Source organism: Myxine glutinosa, chromosome 13, assembly GCF_964187855.1.
Source record: "Myxine glutinosa chromosome 13, kmMyxGlut1.1, whole genome shotgun sequence".
In the NCBI taxonomy this organism is placed as follows: Eukaryota; Metazoa; Chordata; class Myxini; order Myxiniformes; family Myxinidae; genus Myxine; species Myxine glutinosa.
This window is the reverse complement of record NC_136273.1, coordinates 91,601,330-91,621,474: the sequence shown is the minus strand read 5'-3', so window position 1 is coordinate 91,621,474 and position 20,145 is coordinate 91,601,330.

Here is a 20,145-nt window from a genome sequence, read left to right as displayed (position 1 = left end):
GCAATTATAGTTTGAACAACGTTTTAGAATATGCATAGGAGAAGCTGCGATCCTCGCCTGCTTCCGGCGAGCCAGGCCCATGCCCTCTCCTCTCCGGGAACGCAGACGTGGAAGACGAGAACAGAATGTTCTCTCTGCAGTGCAGCCTGGACTGTGGCTATTATCTTGCATGACTCTGCCGAGCTCATGCCCGTATCTCTTCTTGTCTTGTGACTTCCCTCTGTCTATCTCTTGTGGTTTACTCGATCAGGAAATATGGCTTAAATAATTAAGGTTCCCGTTTGTCATTGGTACCATGGACATGTATGTTTTTGAAGTGAATAAGGGAATTGTTAGTGACATCATTTATTACCTCCACCACCGAAGGTGGATGGAGGTTGTGTTTCATCCCTGTCTCTCTGCTTGTCTGTTTGTCTGTCTGTCCGTGAACAAGATATCTCAAAAAGTTGTGGACGGATTCGGACGAATTTTTGCAGAGAGGTAGCGTATGTGACAAGGACGGACAAAATTATTAGATTTTGGTTCAGGTCTGAATCCAGATCCGGCCTATCATTGGGATACAAAACAAACTGTTCAGCCTGGTGGAGGTATGTGCACTACCGAGTGCCGTTCTAGTTTGTTCTTGCATTGCTTCTCTCTCTGTACATTCCCGTGCCCATTGCATTCTTTATTAAAATATACCTGGTCTCGGATGAATTTGTATTGGAGTGGTCCTTCGTTTGGTAATTGGGAAAGCCCATTGAGGGATGAACTGATTGAATTATGGCATCAGGAAGTCAAAGGTCAGAGGTCATGTCAGGTAAAAATGTGAGAACTTGAGAACAGCTGAAGGGATTTAAATCAAACTTGGTACAAGTATTATAATGATGCAAACGTGAACTGGTTACATTTTTGCATAAAGAGGTCAAAGGTCATGTTTGGTAAAAATCCTATTTCCATGATAACTTGTGAACCAGTGATAAGATTCTGCCCAAACTTGGTATAAGTATATATTATGATGTAAAGATGAACTGATTATATTTTGGCATCAACAGTGAAGAGTGAGGTGATTTTGGTGAGGTCAGAGGTCATAGAGACCACCTTCAGAGGCCATTTTCCCCCGCAGAGCAGGGGTTGGCCTTTTTCGGGCACGTGGTCCCCTTTTTGAAGCAATGTTTTATGGCCGGATGCACTTCCTGCCGCCAACCCTGTTAGTCGCCTCTTGTGACACACAGGGAATTACCAGTGAACAGGTACTCAATTTGCCGACCTCGGAAGGATGACAGGCTGAATCAACCCCCCTGGTGTTAATTCAGCGATCGACCGGGATTCTAACCCAGGATCCGAGGATCCCAAGCCGGCACCCTAGGATCCCAAGGCAGCACCCTAGGATCCCAAGCCAGCACCCTAGGATCCCAAGGCAGCACCCTAGGATCCCAAGGCAGCACCCTAGGATCCCAAGCCAGCACCCTAGGATCCCAAGGCAGCACCCTAGGATCCCAAGCCAGCACCCTAGGATCCCAAGCCAGCACCCTAGGATCCCAAGGCAGCACCCTAGGATCCCAAGGCAGCACCCTAGGATCCCAAGGCAGCACCCTAGGATCCCAAGGCAGCACCCTAACCGCTAAGCCAATGAGGTAAGATGTCATGCCAGGTATAAATGTGATACTTGAGAACAGCTGAATGGATTTAAATCAAAATTGGTACAAGTATGTATAGTGATGTAATAATGTGGGCGGAGACATATCGGTCGACGTCGTGACGTCGCAGAGTGTCGGTCTAGTTTTTAAATATTTTTTGCCTTTCTCAGTGAAATATCGTGGATACGTTGTTAACACGTTGTCGATCACATTGAAGTGAATCAAATATTTATTCACATAGGAAACACCAAGTAAAGGGATTTAGTATGGATTCTGTTCATACATTTACTGTAGGCTACAGTTGCCTCTTATCAGCATTCGGGGGACAGACACATCCTGCAGACAGCTTCTTCATGCCGAAGGGTTTGTTCAGGATGTTATCCCCGGTGATGTGTGAAACGTCCAACGTGTCAGCCAAAGAGCAACAACTTAAACTCTTATCATTCAAATAATCTCATTCACTATGACAACAATTTTCATCACACTTTGGGGTGCTTGGAACACCCACGACAAGGAAAACCTTTCACCTCTTATTTACCTGCTTTAAACTGCTTACCTTGATCGTTGCATATCCAGTGGTAATATTAAGCTAGACTTGTGCGTTTCCTCATCAAGATTTATAAGCGACATGATTATGATGTTTGTCAATGATTGATGAAAATTAAACAATTTAGGAGTATAAAAAGTGATAAATGTATATTGTGGTGTTCATTTATCAAGAAACAACTTCTTTTTTTTTTTCTTTTTTTTATTTTTTTTTTTTAATTTTGTTTTCTCCCCCTCACCTCACCTCCCTAGGCAAATAATTATATTGTGGCGGACACAAAAGCCCACTGGCGTGGTGACATCATTCCACGCACCAAGTGGGCGGTGGCCACGCCCGAGGGGTAGGCGTGGCCTCAGGATATACACCGGGCGACCAGCCCGGAAGAGTTCAGTGTTACAGTGTAGTCTTACAATAAAGACGTTCATATGTTACCGCTTGTCCGCTTCCTCCTTGCTCACAAGCAGCGCGCGTAACGCCGCGCTTTACTGGTGACCCTCGACGTTGGATCTGCCGTAGCGATCCTTCCGAACACGACGCCATTGCAATGGCCAACGACAAGTCAATGGCGATTAAACTTCCCGAATTTTGGGAGGCCCAGGCCGAGGTCTGGTTCGTTCAAGCCGAAGCCCAATTTCAGCTTCGGCGCCTCACCAACGACGACCTGCGCTACTGCCATGTCGTCGCCTCCCTTGGGCCCGGCACGGCCGCTCGAGTTGTGTCCGTCCTTCGCCACCCACCGGACGGCCACAAGTACGAGGCACTCAAGCGGCTACTCCTAGCCACGTTCAGCCTCACGGACGACGCACGGGCCGACCGCCTCCTGGATCTCCCCGAGCTCGGTGAGACGTGCCCGTCGGTCCGAATGGACCATATGCTGTCACTGTTGGGCGACGAAGCCCCCGGTTCGCTATTCCGGGCGCTTTTCCGTCGCCAACTTCCAGCGCAGGTTCGCCTCGCGTTGGCCGGGACCGGGCTAACGGAACCCCGAGCATTGGCGGCCGAGGCGGACAAGTACTTCGCCGCTTCGGACACGCGGGCGAGCGTTGGCGTGGCCGTCACGGCCTTCGACGCTGCTGTTCCACAGCATCATCTTCTACAGCACGCTGAGTTTCAGCAGCATGCTGATACGCACCTCGTGAACGCCGCCACGCCCCGCCCACCGCCGCGGCGAAAACCGCCACCGCGGGGAAACCCGTCGACTCCACCGGCCTGGCGGAGCCAGCCGCGCTCCTCCAGCTCCACCACCTGGTGCTGGTTCCACGCCAAGTTTGGCCACGAAGCTCGGCGGTGTCATCCGCCGTGCTCCTTCAACGGGTCGGGAAACGCCCGGGCCGGCGCTCAATTGTGGCGATGAGCGCCGGCCGTTCGAGCAGCCTGCTGTTCATAACGGACACCTTCTCCGGGCGCCGTTACCTGTGCGACACGGGAGCACAGGTGAGTGTCATTCCCGCCGGCACGTCAGACAAGCACGCCGCGGGTGGGGGCCCCGCGCTGCTTGCCGCGAACGGGACGCCCATCCGTACGTACGGAAAACGCTGCCTCTCTCTGCGGTTTGGAGGGCAGGTTTTCCGATGGACGTTCGTCACCGCCGACGTGCCCATGGCACTGCTTGGCGCGGACTTCCTGTGCGCTAATGGGCTCCTGGTCGACGTCAAGCGCAGACGGCTTGTCCAGGCCGAGACGTTCAGCTCGCTCGCATGTGCGTTGCCCAGCTCAACGAGCGGCTTGCCAAGCGGCTTGCCGAACGATTCGGTTCCGGCCACGTTGGTCTGTACGCTTCCGGCAGCGGACGCATTCACCCGCCTCCTCGCCGGCTTCCCGGCCCTCACGCGGCCCACCTTCTTGGCGGGGGCCGTCAAGCACGGGGTGGCCCATCACATCCCCACCGTCGGGCCACCGGTCTACGCCCGGGCACGCCGCCTCGAGCCGACGAAGCTGGCGGTGGCAAAAGCGGCGTTCGCTACCCTGGAGCGACTCGGCATCGTTCGGCGCTCAGAGAGCGCTTGGGCGTCGCCGCTGCACATCGTGCCGAAGCCCGGCAGGGGATGGCGACCGTGCGGGGACTATCGCCGTCTCAATGACGCCACGACTCCCGACCGCTACCCCGTCCCCCACATTCAGGACTTTTCCGCCCATTTGGCGGGCAGGTCCTTCTTCTCGAAGGTGGACCTCATACGCGGCTACCATCAGGTCCCCGTCAGGCCGGAGGACGTCCCGAAGACGGCGGTCATCACGCCATTCGGACTCTTCGAGTTCCTGCGCATGCCCTTCGGTCTGAAGAATGCGGCTCAGGCGTTCCAGCGACTGATGGACAGCGTCCTGCGCGACTTGGATTTTGTCTACGTCTACCTGGACGATATCCTCGTCGCCAGCGCGTCCCGCGAAGAGCACCTACGCCACCTCCGCACGCTCTTCGAACGCCTGGGCCAGCATGGCCTGATTGTGAACCCCGCAAAGTGCCGGTTCGGCGCCGCCACAATCGATTTTCTGGGGCACCGTGTCACCTCGGAGCCGTCCCCCTGCCGGCCAAGGTGGAGGCGGTGAAGGGGTTTCCGCGCCCCCGCACGATCAGAGGGCTGCAGGAGTTCCTGGGCATGGTGAACTTTTACCATCGGTTCCTGCCCCGTATCGCCCAGCTCCTGCGCCCCCTGCACGAAGCTCTCCGAGGTAAGCCGGGCAAAGGCGACGTTACCTGGACCGAGCAGATGGACACGGCGTTCACGGGCGCGAAGCTCGCCTTGGCTAACGCCACCATGCTCGCGCACCCGGCGCCCGATGCACCGATCGCCCTCACCACCGATGCCTCGGACTACGCGGTGGGCGCGGTGCACGAGCAATGGGTGCGTGGAGCTTGGCAACCGCTGGCGTTCTTTAGCCGGCAGCTTCGCCCGCCCGAACGCCGTTACAGTACCTTCGACCGCGAGTTGCTCGGACTTCACTTGGCGGTCAGGCACTTCCGCCATCTGCTCGAGGGCCGGGCGTTCACTGCCTTCGTCGACCACAAGCCGCTGATCTTCGCGATGGGCAAGGTCACCGAGCCGTGGTCGGCCCGGCAGCAGCGTCACCTCTCGGCCGTGTCCGAGTACACGACGGACATCCAGCACGTCGCGGGGAAGGACAACCCGGTGGCGGATTGCCTTTCCCGGGCCGTCGCCCACGCAGTCCACCTCGGCATCGACTATGCCCGGATGGCAGCGGACCAGGCCGCTGACCCCGACGTCCAGGCCTTGCGGACCGCCGTCACGGGCCTCCGCGTCACCGAGGTGCCGTTCGACGGCGCGGGCGCGGCCCTCTTGTGCGACGTCTCCCTCGGGCATCCTCGCCCCATTGTGCCCGCGGGCTGGCAGCGCCAGGTGTTTGACGCCATCCACGGCCTGTCCCACCCGGGCGCGAGGGCCTCCCAAAGGCTGATCGCCGACAAGTTCGTCTGGCATGGCCTCCGGAAGGCCGTCCGCGGCTGGGCCAGGACATGCCTCGCGTGCCAGCGCGCCAAGGTGCACCGGCACACCCAGGCCCCGTTGGCCCCGTTCACGGTGCCGGAACGCCGGTTTGACCACGTCCACGTGGACCTGGTGGGACCTCTGCCCCCCTCGCGGGGTTTCACCCATGTCCTCACCATGGTGGACCGCACCACCCGGTGGCCGGAGGCCGTGCCCTTGGCGTCGACAACGGCGGCCGATGTCGCGCAGGCTTTCATCGCCACCTGGGTCGCCCGGTTCGGCGCCCCCTCAGACATCTCATCCGACCGCGGCCCCCAGTTCACCTCGGAGCTCTGGGGGGCGGTTGCGCAGGGGCTCGGGGTCCGGCTGCACCGAACCACGGCCTACCACCCCCAGGCTAACGGCCTGTGTGAGCGATTTCACCGCTCATTGAAGGCCGCGCTCCGGGCCACCCTCCGCGACGGCGGCTGGGTCGACAGGCTCCCCTGGGTCCTGCTGGGCCTCCGGACGGCGCCCAAGGAGGACCTGCGCGCATCCGCGGCGGAGTTGGTCTTCGGGCAACCGCTGCGGGTGCCGGGCGAGTTCCTCCCCGACTCCACGGCACCATGGTCCGCGGCACAGCAGCGCTCCGCTCTGCAAGAGACCGCCCAGAGGTTCGCCCCGGTGCCAACGGCATGCCACGGGCACCCACCGACGCACGTCGCCCCGGAGCTTCGCACGGCGGAGTACGTCTTCGTCCGCCACGATGCCCATCGGACACCACTGCGGCCCCCGTACGACGGGCCTTTCCGCGTGCTGGAGACCGGGGCGAAGCACTTCACCCTGGACATCGGCGGTACTCCTGACCGCGTTTCGGTAGACCGCCTCAAGCCGGCCCACCTCGATGTGGACCATCCACCGCCAGTGGCCCGACCCCCACGTCGGGGCCGCCCTCCTGCGGGCGGACCCCCGGCACCGCCCAGCCCCGCCGCCACGGCGCCCCCCGGTCCTGCACCCATCCCAGGGGCAGCCAGGGGCATCCCACCTGGTATCCCTGCACCCCAGACGCCGCCGATCGCCAGGGGGCGCTTCGGCCGGGTCATTCGTCTGCCCCGCAAACTGGCCCTCCAGGTGCGCGGGAATTCTGGGGGGGCGCGTGTGGCGGACACAAAAGCCCACTGGCGTGGTGACATCATTCCACGCACCAAGTGGGCGGTGGCCACGCCCGAGGGGTAGGCGTGGCCTCAGGATATACACCGGGCGACCAGCCCGGAAGAGTTCAGTGTTACAGTGTAGTCTTACAATAAAGACGTTCATATGTTACCGCTTGTCCGCTTCCTCCTTGCTCACAAGCAGCGCGCGTAACACCGCGCTTTAATATATTGATTCTTTCTCTCCTCCCGGACACGTGCTTGTTCGCTCTCCTCCTCGTCTCGGCTTGTGCCACGCCCCCTGTATCTCGTTTTCTTCCGCCTCTGCTCCTTCTTTCTCAAATCCACGTTCTCGCTTGGAGACTTTTCCCGGATTGTTTTTTCATCATTCTGTTTGGATATTGTTGGAATATGTTTAAACCGCAGCCGTGATGCTGACGCCCCCCCCCCCCCCCCCCAGAATTTACATGTTTTAAACGTTTCCCAGTGTGTACCCTGGTCAGAATAGGTACACCGTATCCCTGCGTGTCGTAAGAGACGACTAAGAGGGTTGGCGTCAGGAAGGGCATCCGGCCATAAAAATATTGCCTCAAAAAGAGAACCATGACAATTACAACTACATATGGGCAGGGTACAGCCCGAAGTGGAGATCGGTTTCTGAGGTTTGGAACATGGAATGTAGGGACAATGACAGGGAGATCAGGAGAAGTGGTGGAAGTATTGGTCAGAAGAAGAGTGGACATATGTTGTGTGCAAGAGACGAGATGGAAGGGAAGTGGTGTGAGAATGGTGAAGGGTAGGCAGGGACAGAAATACAAGTTTGTGTGGCAAGGGTGCCCGGAGGGCGTGAATGGTGTTGGTGTCCTGTTTTCTGAGGAGTTTGTAGACAGTGTGGTGAGTGTGACTAGAGTGAGTGATAGGTTGATGATGGTGAAAATGATGATTGGAAAGCTCTTGGTGAACGTCATCTCGGGATATGCTCCGCAGGTTGGTCGAAGCGATGAAGAGAAGGACAAGTTCTGGTGTGCGATAGAGAAGCTGATGGAAAACGTGAAAGATGAGGAAGTTGTTGTGGTGGGAGGAGACCTGAATGGACATGTGGGAAGGAGTATGGATGGTTTTGAGGGAGTTCATGGGGGTTACGGATATGGTGTGAGAAATGGAGAAGGTGAAAGGATTTTGGATTTGCTGATGGAGCTGATTTGTTGATTTGTAATACTCAGTTCCAGAAAGAGGACAATAAGCTTGTTACATACACGTCAGGTGGGTCGACAACAACCGTTGACAACCTGATGGTGCGTCGGCGAGGTAGGGGGGCACCTCCGGGACACAAAGGTGATCCCGGGGGAGGAGGCTGTTTCACAGCACCACTTGGTTGTCTGCGACATAAGGGTGAAAGGTGCGAGGAGAGCTCGGCGGGTGAAGTACCAACCGAGAATGAAGGTGTGGAGGTTGAACGAGGTGACAGTAAGGGAGGCATTAAAAGAGAGGCTGAGTAGGGTAGAGGATGATGTGGTTGAGCTTGAAAGTGGTTGGATGTCAATGAAAGCTAGTCTGTTGGGAGCTGTTGGTGAGGTATGTGGATGGACAAAAGGACCACCGAGGCACTCGGAAACATGGTGGTGGGATGTTGAGGTTGGAAAGAGGATTGACGAGAAGAGGAAGAAGTTCAAAGAGTGGCAGAAGGCGAAGGGTACGGGAGCAGAAACAGCAGAGCATGAAAGTTATAAGGCAGCCAGGAAGGCTGCAAAGAAAGAGGTAGCAAAGGCGCAGGAGGCATGTAGGAAAATGTTCGGAGAACGCTTGGATTCGGAAGAGGGTCAGAAAGCAGTATTCAGGATTGCAAAGCAGATAGCGAAAGAGAGGTGTGATGTGATGGGGGTGAGTTGCTTGAAGGATGAAGTGGGACAAATCGTTGTCGACCCAGATGGAATTAAAGGAAGATGGAAAAGATATATGGAAATGCTGTTGAATACAGAGAATGAATGGCATGGCAACATAGAGAGTAACCCAGTTTTAGGACCGGCAGAGAAGATAACTGAGAAGGAAGTTGAGGAAGCGATAAAAGCAATGAAGAGTGGAAAAGCGGGAGGGCCGACGGGAGTTGTGGGAGATATGTTGAAGGCAGCAGGAAGTTGGGGTGTGAAGAGAATGACAGAGATCTGTAATCTGGTGGTGAAAGAAGGCCGCATTCCAGTGTATTGGGAACTGAGTACCCTCGTCCCTCTATACAAGGGGAAAGGTGACCCTCTGGAGTGTGGCTCGTACCGAGCGATAAAGTTATTGGAGCATGGAATGAAGGTATTTGAAAGGGTGTTGGAGAGGAGGATAAGGAAGAAAGTGAAGATCGACGAAATGCAGTTTGGATTTATGCCAGGAAGAGGAACGACAGATGCGCTTTTCATTGTGAGGCAGTTGCAGGAGAAGTACATGGATAAGAGGAAGAAGTTGTTTTTTGGGTTTGTTGATCTGGAGAAAGCATTCGATAGGGTTCCACGCAAAGTATTGACATGGGCATTGAGGAAGTTAGGAGTGGAGGAATGGTTGATCAGAGTCGTGATGGCAATGTACAAAAGAGCACGCACAGCTGTAAGGACGAAGGACGGGAACAGTGGTGAGTTTGAGGTGAAGGTGGGAGTGCATCAGGGGTCGGTACTAAGTCCACTACTATTTGTAGCTGTGATGGAGGTGCTGGCTCAGACCGTAAAGGAGGGTTTACCGTGGGAGTTGTTGTATGCAGATGATCTGGTGTTGATTGCGGAAAGTATGGATGGACTGAAGGAAAAGATGAACAAGTGGAAGGAATGTATGGAGACAAAAGGTCTGAAGGTGAATATCGGAAAGACAAAGGTGATGGTAAGTGGTAAAGCATGTGGTGAGGTGGAAAGAACTGGGAAGTGGCCGTGTGCTGTGTGCAGGAAGGGTGTCGGAGTGAACTCCATTCAATGTACAATGTGTGCTGAGTGGGTTCATCAAAAATGTAGTGGTCTGAGAGGGTCATTAACCAGTGTGGCAGCTACATTCAAATGTAAGGTGTGCACAGAGGGAGCTGCAGATGGAGGAAATGTTGAGTTGGATCTTGGAGACGGCGTGAAGCTGGAAGGTGTGAAAACATTTTGCTACCTCGGAGACATGCTGAATGGAGAAGGTGGATCAGACTCGGCAACGGTTGCTCGAGTGAGATGTGCATGGAAGAAGTTTCGGGAACTGAGTGGCGTGCTGATGAGGAGGAGAGTGTCGCTGAAGCTGAAGGGAAAGGTGTATGCTGCATGTGTGAGAAGTGTTATGATTTATGGGAGCGAGACATGGGTAATGAAAGTAGAGCAGCAACGAAGGCTGGAAAGGGTGGAAATGCGAATGGTTCGATGGATGTGCGGAGTATCGTTGAGAGAGAGGAAGACAAATGATGAATTGCGAAAGATGACGGGAATATTGCCTGTGATTGATGCTGTGAAGAGGAACAGGTTGAGATGGTTTGGTCATGTATTGAGGAAGGATGAAAGTGACTGGTTGAGAAGAGTGATGGAAGTTAATGTAGAAGGAAGTAGAGGACGGGGAAGACCGAGAAAGACTTGGCTAAAGGTGGTGGAAGAAGAAATGCGGGCAAGGGGGTTAACAAGGAGAGATGCAGAAAATAGGGCAAAATGGAGAAGATTGTCATGGGGACCGCAAGGCTAACCCCCGCTCTAGCAGGGAACATGGCCTTAAAATGCATGTTGTTGTTGTTGTATTTATCAAGAAACAAAACGTTTGGCTGTTTGAGGGGGCGTCAGAAATTTTCTAAGACCAGATGATCACAGCAGTCAAATACACAGCAACATGGTTTGGTTCAATATCAGAGAAAGCTGTGAAATTTAACACGTCGGAAAAATGCACGTCAATGACTCAGCCACGTCAACAACACTGACTTTCCGATGAGGTATGAATCATCTGTGGACGTCAAGCAGTTATTACATTTTTTTTTTTCATATATATATATATATATATATATATATATATATATATATATATATATATATATATATATATACACAATCACGTGAAAAAGTAAGTACACCCCATGTAAAGTTTTGACTTTTTCAACATATTTCAACATACAGCTATTTGATCTTCATTTCAACAATATTGATAGATAAAGGTGATATAATATAACAAATATCATGAAACATTTACATTTTGTAGTCCATTGTATAATTTAAATAAACATAAATGCAAATTTCGCATGTGGAAAAAGTAAGTACACCCCATGAAATGTTTTTTAAAATCTTTTTAACATATGTGGACATATAAATATTTGATCTTCATTTAAACTATCTATAGATAAAGGTGATCTAATTGAACAAAAAACAATGAGAAATTGACTTTTCAATAATTTATTCAACAAAAAATTAACAGAGATGCGTGTCCTTCTGTGGAAAAAGTAAGTACACCCTTGGCTCTAATAGGTGGTATTGCCCCCTTTGGCAGAAACAACCTCAAGTAGGCGTTTCTTATAACTGTCGACCAGTCTCTGACATCGACTGGGAGAAATTTTTGCCCACTCCTCCATGCAGAATTCTTTCAGCTGTGCGATGTTTGAGGGGTTTCGTGCATGCACAGCTCGTTTCAAATCCCCCCACAACATCTCGATGGGATTTAGATCCGGGCTTTGACTTGGCCATTCCAGAACCCTCCATTTCTTTCTTTTCAGCCATTCCTTGGTGGATTTACTGGTATGTTTAGGGTCATTGTCATGTTGCAAGGTCCACCTTCGGTTGAGCTTCAACTTTCGGACAGATGGCCGCACATTATCCTCAAGCACCCTCTGGTACAATGAAGAATTCATAGTGGATTCTATGATGGTGAGCTGCCCAGGCCCTGATGCAGCAAAGCTGCCCCAAACCATAATATTTCCACCACCATGCTTTACAGTTGGTATCAGGGCCTTGTGGTCAAATGCTGTCTTTGGTTTTCGCCAAACATGTCTTCTGGTACTGTGGCCAAATAGCTCTACTTTTGACTCATCTGTCCAGAGCACATTGCTCCAGAAGTGCTGGTCTTTGCCTCGGTGTTCATTGGCAAACTTTAGTCTTGCCCTGGTGTTCTTTCTGGACAGCAAATGTTTCCTCCTGGCACACCTCCCATGTAGATCAAATTTGTGCAGCCTCTTTCTAATGGTAGACTCGTGCACTTTGACATCAACAGTGGCAAGAGCTACCTGAAGGTCACGTGATGACATTCTGGGGTTCTTAGAGACTTCTTTCAGCATCTTGCGGTCTGCTCTCTGGCTGGCCTGGCCTGAACAAGTTGGCAGTTGTTTGGAATCTTCTCCACTTGTAGATGATCTTCCGGACAGTCGAATGATTGATTTCAAATTGTTTGGAGATCTTTTTAAATCCCTTCCCAGACTCGCAGGCATCTATAACCTTCTTTCTGAAGGCCTCAGAGAGCTCTTTTGATCTAGGCATGGTGACGCCACACACTTCAACGACAAAGAGCAAACCAAACTAAATGTCTGAGGTTTAAATAAGACAGGTTCCTCCAAGATACTCTCTGACAATATTCTAATCATTTGCACCTGAGTTGGTGCACCTGATTCTAATTTTATGTATTTGAAGTAGTGATAAATGTAGGGGTGTACTTACTTTTTCCACATGCGAAATTTGCATTTATGTTTATTTAAATTATACAATGGACTACAAAATGTAAATGTTTCATGATATTTGTTATATTATATCACCTTTATCTATCAATATTGTTGAAATGAGGATCAAATAGCTGTATGTTGAAATATGTTGAAAAAGTCAAAACTTTACATGGGGTGTACTTACTTTTTCACGTGACTGTATGTGTAGTTTGTGGAACTTAGCTCAAATCGGCTCTTGAATCTCGTCAGGAATCGTCAAAACCCCCTCGCGTCCTTGGTGGGAAAATGCGCTCGTTTGCGCGAACTAGGCCTTGCTGCGCGTCCGCTCACTCCTGGCTTCGTCGAGAGCACAGCGAGAAGGCAGCGCCCGTCCACTCGTCATTCTTGCTTGGGAACCCGCAGTTCTCAGTCCGCAGTTCCTACTCCTCACGATCACCATGAAGATGTCGGAACACGACCGTTCATGATGAATCTTCCTTGCGCAAGGGCAATAGCGACTGTTCGCTTTGGGATCCAGAACGAGAAGCACAAAATGTCGGCACACGACCATTCACCACCAGATCCAGAACCCGAGAGAGAAAAAGTCCGCCACTCTAATTATTTTGTATGCAAGGCTCTGACGTCATCCCACCACGTCTCCGTGTCCGCTCCTAGCAGCGAGTCCCATCTTACCAGTCCTTGTGCCAATCAAATCCCGGACCAATCATTGCTCTTATATGCCTGGCACCATGGCATTGCCTGATTGAGGTGGTGATGTAGCGGCTGCGGCACCAGTGGTAGTGTTCGATGCCTGGTTTCCAGTTGGTTTTTATTTAGCGTTATTAATTATGGTGTTGATTGCTTGGCTCGTCTATGATGTGTAGTGCGGTGTCATAAGGAACACAGGAAAAGATAACAGAGGCAATTACATACATGGGATTAATTTACCCATGATCCCTCGCTAATTAACATATCCCACGCCTCTCATGGGGACGAAGATACAAGCTTACCTGACAAATGGTCTACGCAAATTTCCTACTTATGATACATCGAGGTTTCTTCTTCTTCATGACAGTCGGAGTACACTACCTATGCATTCTACCTGGACTAAGGCAATGCCTACCCCTACAAACGTAACTATATATATACACAGTGCATTCAGAAAGTATTCAGACCCCTTCACTTTTTCACATTTTGTTATGTTGCAGCCTTATGCTGAAATTGTTTAAATTCATTTTTCCCCTCATCAATCTGCACTCAATACCCCATAATGACAAAGTGAAAACAGGATTTTAGGAAGTTTTGCAAATTTATTTAAAAAAAAAACTGAAATATCACATTGACATAAGTATTCAGACCCTTTGCTATGACATTTGAAATTTAGCTCAGGTGCCTCCCATTTCTCTTGATCATCTTTGAGATGTTTCTACACCTTGATTGGAGTCCAACTGTGGTAAATTCAATTGATTTGACATGATTTGGAAAGGCACACACCTGTCTCTACAAGGTCTCACAGCTGACAATGCATATCAGAGCAAAAACCAAGCCATGAGGTCGAAGGAACTGCCTGCAGAGCTCAGAGACAGGATTGTGTCGAGGCACAGATCTGGGGAAGCCTACAAAAAAATCTCTGCTGCATTGAAGGTTCCCAAGAGCGCAGTGGCCTCCATAATTCTTAAATGGAAGAGGTTTGGAACAACCAGGACTCTTCCTAGAGCTGTTCGCCGGCCAAACCGAGCAATCGGGGGAGAAGGGCCTTGGTAAGAGAGGTGACCAAGAACCCGACGGTCATTCTGGCTGAGCTCCAGAGATCCTGTGTGGAGATTGGGAGAAACTTCCAGAAGAACAACCATCACTGCAACACTCCACCGATCTGGACTTTATGGCAGAGTGGCAAGATGGAAGCCTTTCCTCAGTGAAAGACACATGAAAGCCCACATAATCATTTCTCACAGTCTGAGAGTCCTTCAAGTACTTTTTTGCAAGCTCCAAGCGGGCTTTCATTTTCATTTCATCTTTCACTGAGGAAAGGCTTCCATCTTGCCACTCTGCCATAATGTCCAGAGCGGTGGAGTGTTGCAGTGATGGTTGTTCTTCTGGAAGTTTCTCCCAATCTACACACAGGATCTCTGGAGCTCAGCCAGAGTGACCATCGGGTTCTTGGTCACCTCTCTTACCAAGGCCCTTCTCCCCCGATTGCTCAGTTTGGCCGGGCGGCCAGCTCTAGGAAGAGTCCTGGTTGTTCCAAACTTCTTCCATTTAATAATTATGGAGGCCACTGTGCTCTTGGGAACCTTCAATGCAGCAGAATTTTTTTTGTAGGCTTCCCCAGATGTGTGCCTCGACACAATCCTGTCTCTGAGCTCTGCAGGCAGTTCCTTCGACCTCATGGCTTGGTTTTTGCTCTGATATGCATTGTCAGCTGTGAGACCTTATATAGACAGGTGTGTGCCTTTCCAAATCATGTCCAATCAATTGAATTTACCACAGGTGGACTCCAATCAAGGTGTAGAAACATCTCAAAGATGATCAAGAGAAATGGGAGGCACCTGGGCTAAATTTAAAGTGTCATAGCAAAGGGTCTGAATACTTATGTTAATGTGATTTTTCAGTTTTTTCTTTTTAATAAATTTGCAAAACTTTCTAAAATCCAGTTTTCTCTTTGTCATTATGGGGTATTGAGTGTAGATTGATGAGGGAAAAATGAATTTAAACGATTTCAGCATAAGGCTGCAACATAACAAAATGTGAAAAAAGTGAAGGGGTCTGAATACTTTCTGAATGCACTGTTTATATGGATTGTACACAAACTGTGAGATATTTGGCAGACGTTGGTGAGCAATCATGAACCAAATTCATGGCCATGAACAAATTCCAAATTCCTGCTAAAACCAGCGCCAGTCGAACATGAGACCTGATCAGCTGGTTCGTGTTAGACTTCGACCCAAACCGTTGACCTTTTCGGACTGGTTGCTAACAGGTAAAAACACGACTTATCTTGGTTGTTGCGACTCAGTTTGGTATACAGGAGTTTCTTACCTATACCATCAAAAGTGGACGGTAGTTATGTTTTTACCCCCGTCTGTCTGTGAGCACAATATCTCAAAAAGGTATGTTGATTAGATTTTGGTGAAGAAGCGGATCCGGATACGAGAATTTTTTAATTTTTTAAAAGTGATTCTTCACCATTGAGTGATGTGGCCAAAAACCATATTTTAAAAAAAACAAAAAAAAAACATGGCCAAAAACCAAACCATGGTCAAATGGACATGGCCAAATGGACATGGCCAAAAACCATATATAGCATGATATTTCAAAAAGTTGTGGACAAGTTATGACAAAACCAGGTGGATGAGCTTGTTAGATGACAAGAACAAGCCAACTAGAATTTGCTTCAGATACAGTTGCAGACCCGGCCTCTCATTGGGATACAAAGCGTAAACTGTTCAGCCTAGCGGAGATATGCGCTCTACCGAGGGTCTTTCTAATTACCCTGAGCTCACGAAGCAAAATCGGGGTAAGGCATTCATGTGCGTACGTGTGCCGTGTCTGCATTTTAAAAATTCATTTTCTTGGCAACCGTTGGTACGATTGACATGGAATTTTCACCATAGGAGGGCCTCCTCCTGTAGAATATTTTAATGATTATTATGACGTCATAGGTCACGTGGTACAGGCATCATCTTCCAAAAAATTCGCACCTCGATATCTCTGAAACCACTCCATGGAAAAAATTGAGACCTGGCTCATTGTCAACTACTCCCCATGGGGAATAAGATATTTTAAAGATGATGTCATCGGTGCCTACGTTATGACGTCATAATTCGCCAAATACAACACTTATCCATCCCATCATTATTAAAAAAAAATTCAGCAACTGTTGGTCTGATGGACACGAAATTTTCACCAGAGGAGCGCCTCCTCCTTTAGAATATTTAATGATCATGACATCATAGGTAATGTGGTACAGGCGCCATCTTGGAAAAAACGAAAAATGTTGCACCTCTATATCTCCAAAACCGCTGCATGGAAAAAATTGAAACATGGCTCATTGTAAAAAACTCCATATCTGGAATAGGTGTTGTTAACGATGACGTCATTGGTGCCATAATTATGACGTCATAATTCGACTGGGGCAACGCTTAGTCTGATCAGTTTGAAATGTGTTGAGCGTGATCTGTGCAACAATTATATTTGATACTATGAATTTATGATGTCATCGCTCACGTGGTCTGGCAGCCATATTGGATCAAAGAAAAAAAATGTTCAAAAACAGAAGAGTTGGCTCGCAGCAAGTTGACTGCACAGCGTAAATATTCTTTGAATACCATCTAGTTTAAGACATGTTTTCAGAGTAATATCTGTATTGTCTGGGTAGCTAGTTATGCAATTTACAAAGAGCCTAGATAGTGCAGAGAAACAGATTCAAAATAGATTCAAAAACAGATCCTTGCAACTACAGACCAATCAGCCTGCTCCCAATTATCAGCAAAGTCATGGAATCCATCATTGCTTCGGATATCAAATCCTTCCTCTTCTCCAATGGCTTGATCTCCGATCATCAATTTGGATTCAGACCAGGTCATTCTACTCTGGACATGCTGCTTCTGCTGTCTCTACAATGGATGGAGGTCCTCTATGCCAAACAAGAAATTAGAGCTGTCTCCCTTGACATATCACGTGCCTTCGATACGGTCTGGCACCCAGCTCTGCTCACCAAACTCTCCTACTATGGTATCCATGGAAATCTCCACGCATGGCTTGCGGACTTCCTCTCTAGTCGTAGGCAACGTGTGGCCCTGAATGCATTTCTCTCATCTCCTCTTCCTATTCAGCCTGGAGTTCCCCAAGGCAGTGTTCTGGTCCCTGTGCTTTTTCTGGTCTTCATCAATGATATCTCCGACTCTCTGGAAAATCCTCTCTATCTCTTTGCTGATGACTCCACTCTCTGACGCTCCATTCCTCATCCCTCAGATCGGCAGTCTGCAGCCTCCTCACTCTCTGCAGACCTGGACAAAATCACAGACTGGTCAAACAAGTAGAACATGTCTTTCAATCCTGACAAATCTCATACTCTTACTATGTCTCTCCGAAAAGACCGACTGGAAAACCCTCCCATCTGCTTTCTCCACAATCCTCTCCAAGAAGTTCTGTCGCTCAAGCTTTTGGGTCTCACTATCTGCCATGATCTTTCCTGGGAAAACCACATTTAAAATCTGGCCTCCAAAGCCAGTCGCCAGACTGGGCATTCTCCGTCGTGCGAAGTCCTTCCTTGGCACACCTGAGCTCCTCACCACATACAAGGCTTTCATCCGCAGCTCAATGGAATACTGCTCTTCCGTCTGGGTCGGTGCTCCTGCCTCACACCTAGCTCGGCTTCACGCTGTTGAATCCAAAGCTTTCAGAATCATTGGAATCTCCCGCGATGAAGCTATCTCTGAGGGCCTTTCACTCACTCACCGCAGGCAGGTAGGTGGTCTTTCTGTCTTTTACCGACTCCTCTCCGGCCTTGCTCCCCTAGCTCTCTCTGTGCTCTGTCCCCAAATACTCCTACAGGTCGCACAAGAGCTGCCAGTAACCCTCTTATGGTTAAACTGCCAAAATCTAGGCTCTCTGCTCACCTTCACTCCTTCATTCCTCTTTTCTCCCGCCTCTGGAACAAACTCCTCCGCTCTCTTCAATCCCTCTCCTCCCTCCAGGTCTTTAAAACAGCTGTTCACCACCATCTTTTATCTTCCCCATCCAAAACCTTGATCTTTTCTACCCCTGCTAATTCACCCCAGAGCCACTTTTTTGAAATTCTAACTTCTTTCCTGGAAGTCCTTGCAGTGTCCATGTGTTTTATACCTCTCCCACCTCCCCCCAAGCCCTCTCCCTCCCACAGATCTCCCGATGTCCCTGCTCTCAAATGTTGTCTTTGTGTGCTTCCCCATCTCTCCCCATCTTGTTTACCGCTCCCCTTATTATATGTTTTATTTGTCAGTTTGACTTTTTGTGTGATTAATGTTAGCTCTTTCATGAGCCTCGATCTTGTATACAAAAAAAACCAAAAAAGAACCACCTTTCGAGGCCATTTTCCCTGCAGAGCAGTGGTTGGCCTTTTTCGGGCAAGCCTAGATAGTGCATAAAACTTCCAAATTTCCCCCAGAATTCCATATGGTAAACATGTCGTGACCTGAAGAATAGTTGGGTCCTTTTGGAGCCATTACTGTAGTAGTATTTGTCGTAGTAGGCTGGCAGGATGGTCTCGAAGGACACACAACAAGCCTCTACCTTATCTGGCCTGGTTTTGAATCCTGACCCAGTTATAAACAGCACCTACCATTTTTAAAGCGTTTGGGGTTCGAACGGCCAAACTTCTAGCCTGGGGGCAAACATTTTAACAATTACGATTGCTTATATAGTTATACGATAGCCTGGTGTTGGCTTAGCGGTTAAGGTGTCGGCTTGGGATCCTAGGATCCTGGGTTCGCAATCCCGGTCAATCGCTGAATTAACACCAGGGGGGTTGACTCAGCCTGTCATCCTTCCGAGGTCGGCATAATTGAGTATTCCCTGTGTGTCGCAAGATTCGACTAACAGGGTTGGCGGCAGGAAGGGCATCCGGCCGTAAAACATTGCTTCAAAAAGGGGACCACGGTGCCCGAAAAAGGCCAACCCCTGCTCTGCGGGGGAAAATGGCCTCTAAAGGTGGTTCTATATAGTTATACGATGTTTAACTTTGGCGTCCATTGGTACTTTGTGAGCATCTTGTTTCTATAACATTTAGAATGCCTATCGTGGCAATATTTCATCTGGTTTAGCCTCAAAACGTATCCGTGGGCCCCTGATGTATTTTTCAGTCAATAAGAGGAGTTTGTGGAACAGATGGTCATGAATGACCAGCTGGCATTACTCCTTGCTTTAATCAATCGAGCTGTCGGATAATGAAACCGTAAATTTTATGGCAGGTCTGGCAATCCTGGTATAACGATGTTACCAAGAGGAGCTTTAAGTCTGCACGCAACTGTCATCAATCAACAACAAAACGTACACTTACCCTCCAAAACAGCTTCATCAAATGTTAAATCTTGCAGAAAAGCAGTGGGAGCTGCGCTACCTGAAAGCAATAGAAAGTTCAGGTGATTAAACATGGATACAGGACGTGTCAGGCCTCATGACAATTTCTCTCCTCAACCTGTCCTAACATATTGTTCATCTTTGTTTCAAATAAACTGCCTTGCACTTTTTGTTTCTCCCCCGAATGACGCAGTTTGACAACAAAATGGCTGACCTTGAGTCATCGTCGGAAAGCATGGTTATGGAAGACTTCCTACTTTTCTCACGAAAAGTCGTAGCTCACATGGGCCTGTCTATCGTTGGGTAATCTTCAACAGTGCAAGAGACAACTATTTCTGTATGTTGTCACCCAATTCGGCGCAGATCTCCCTTAGCCAGGGAGACATCGTGCTCACGGTTCAATGCGTTCCGTACACTTGCTTAACTCCTCAGTCACATTTGCTCTACGGCTAGGATACGGCGGCCGTACCCCCCCTAAATTGACAGAAACGTGCGGCGGCCGCAGAGTTTCTGAGGTGGCCTCAGGGTGGCCCTAGGGCGTATGGCTATCTTTTACAGGCCGTAGGGGTCGCCGTGGAATTATAGCGCGGAGTTATAACTTTTTTCATTTCTAGGTTGGCCGTAGCAATTCGACAAGCCGTAGCCATGACAACTGTAAGTGCTGTTATACATATGAAAAAGAACTGGTATATATCCCCACTCGTTACCATCCGTCTGGCCGCACGTTCGCCTTAGGGCCCCCCTG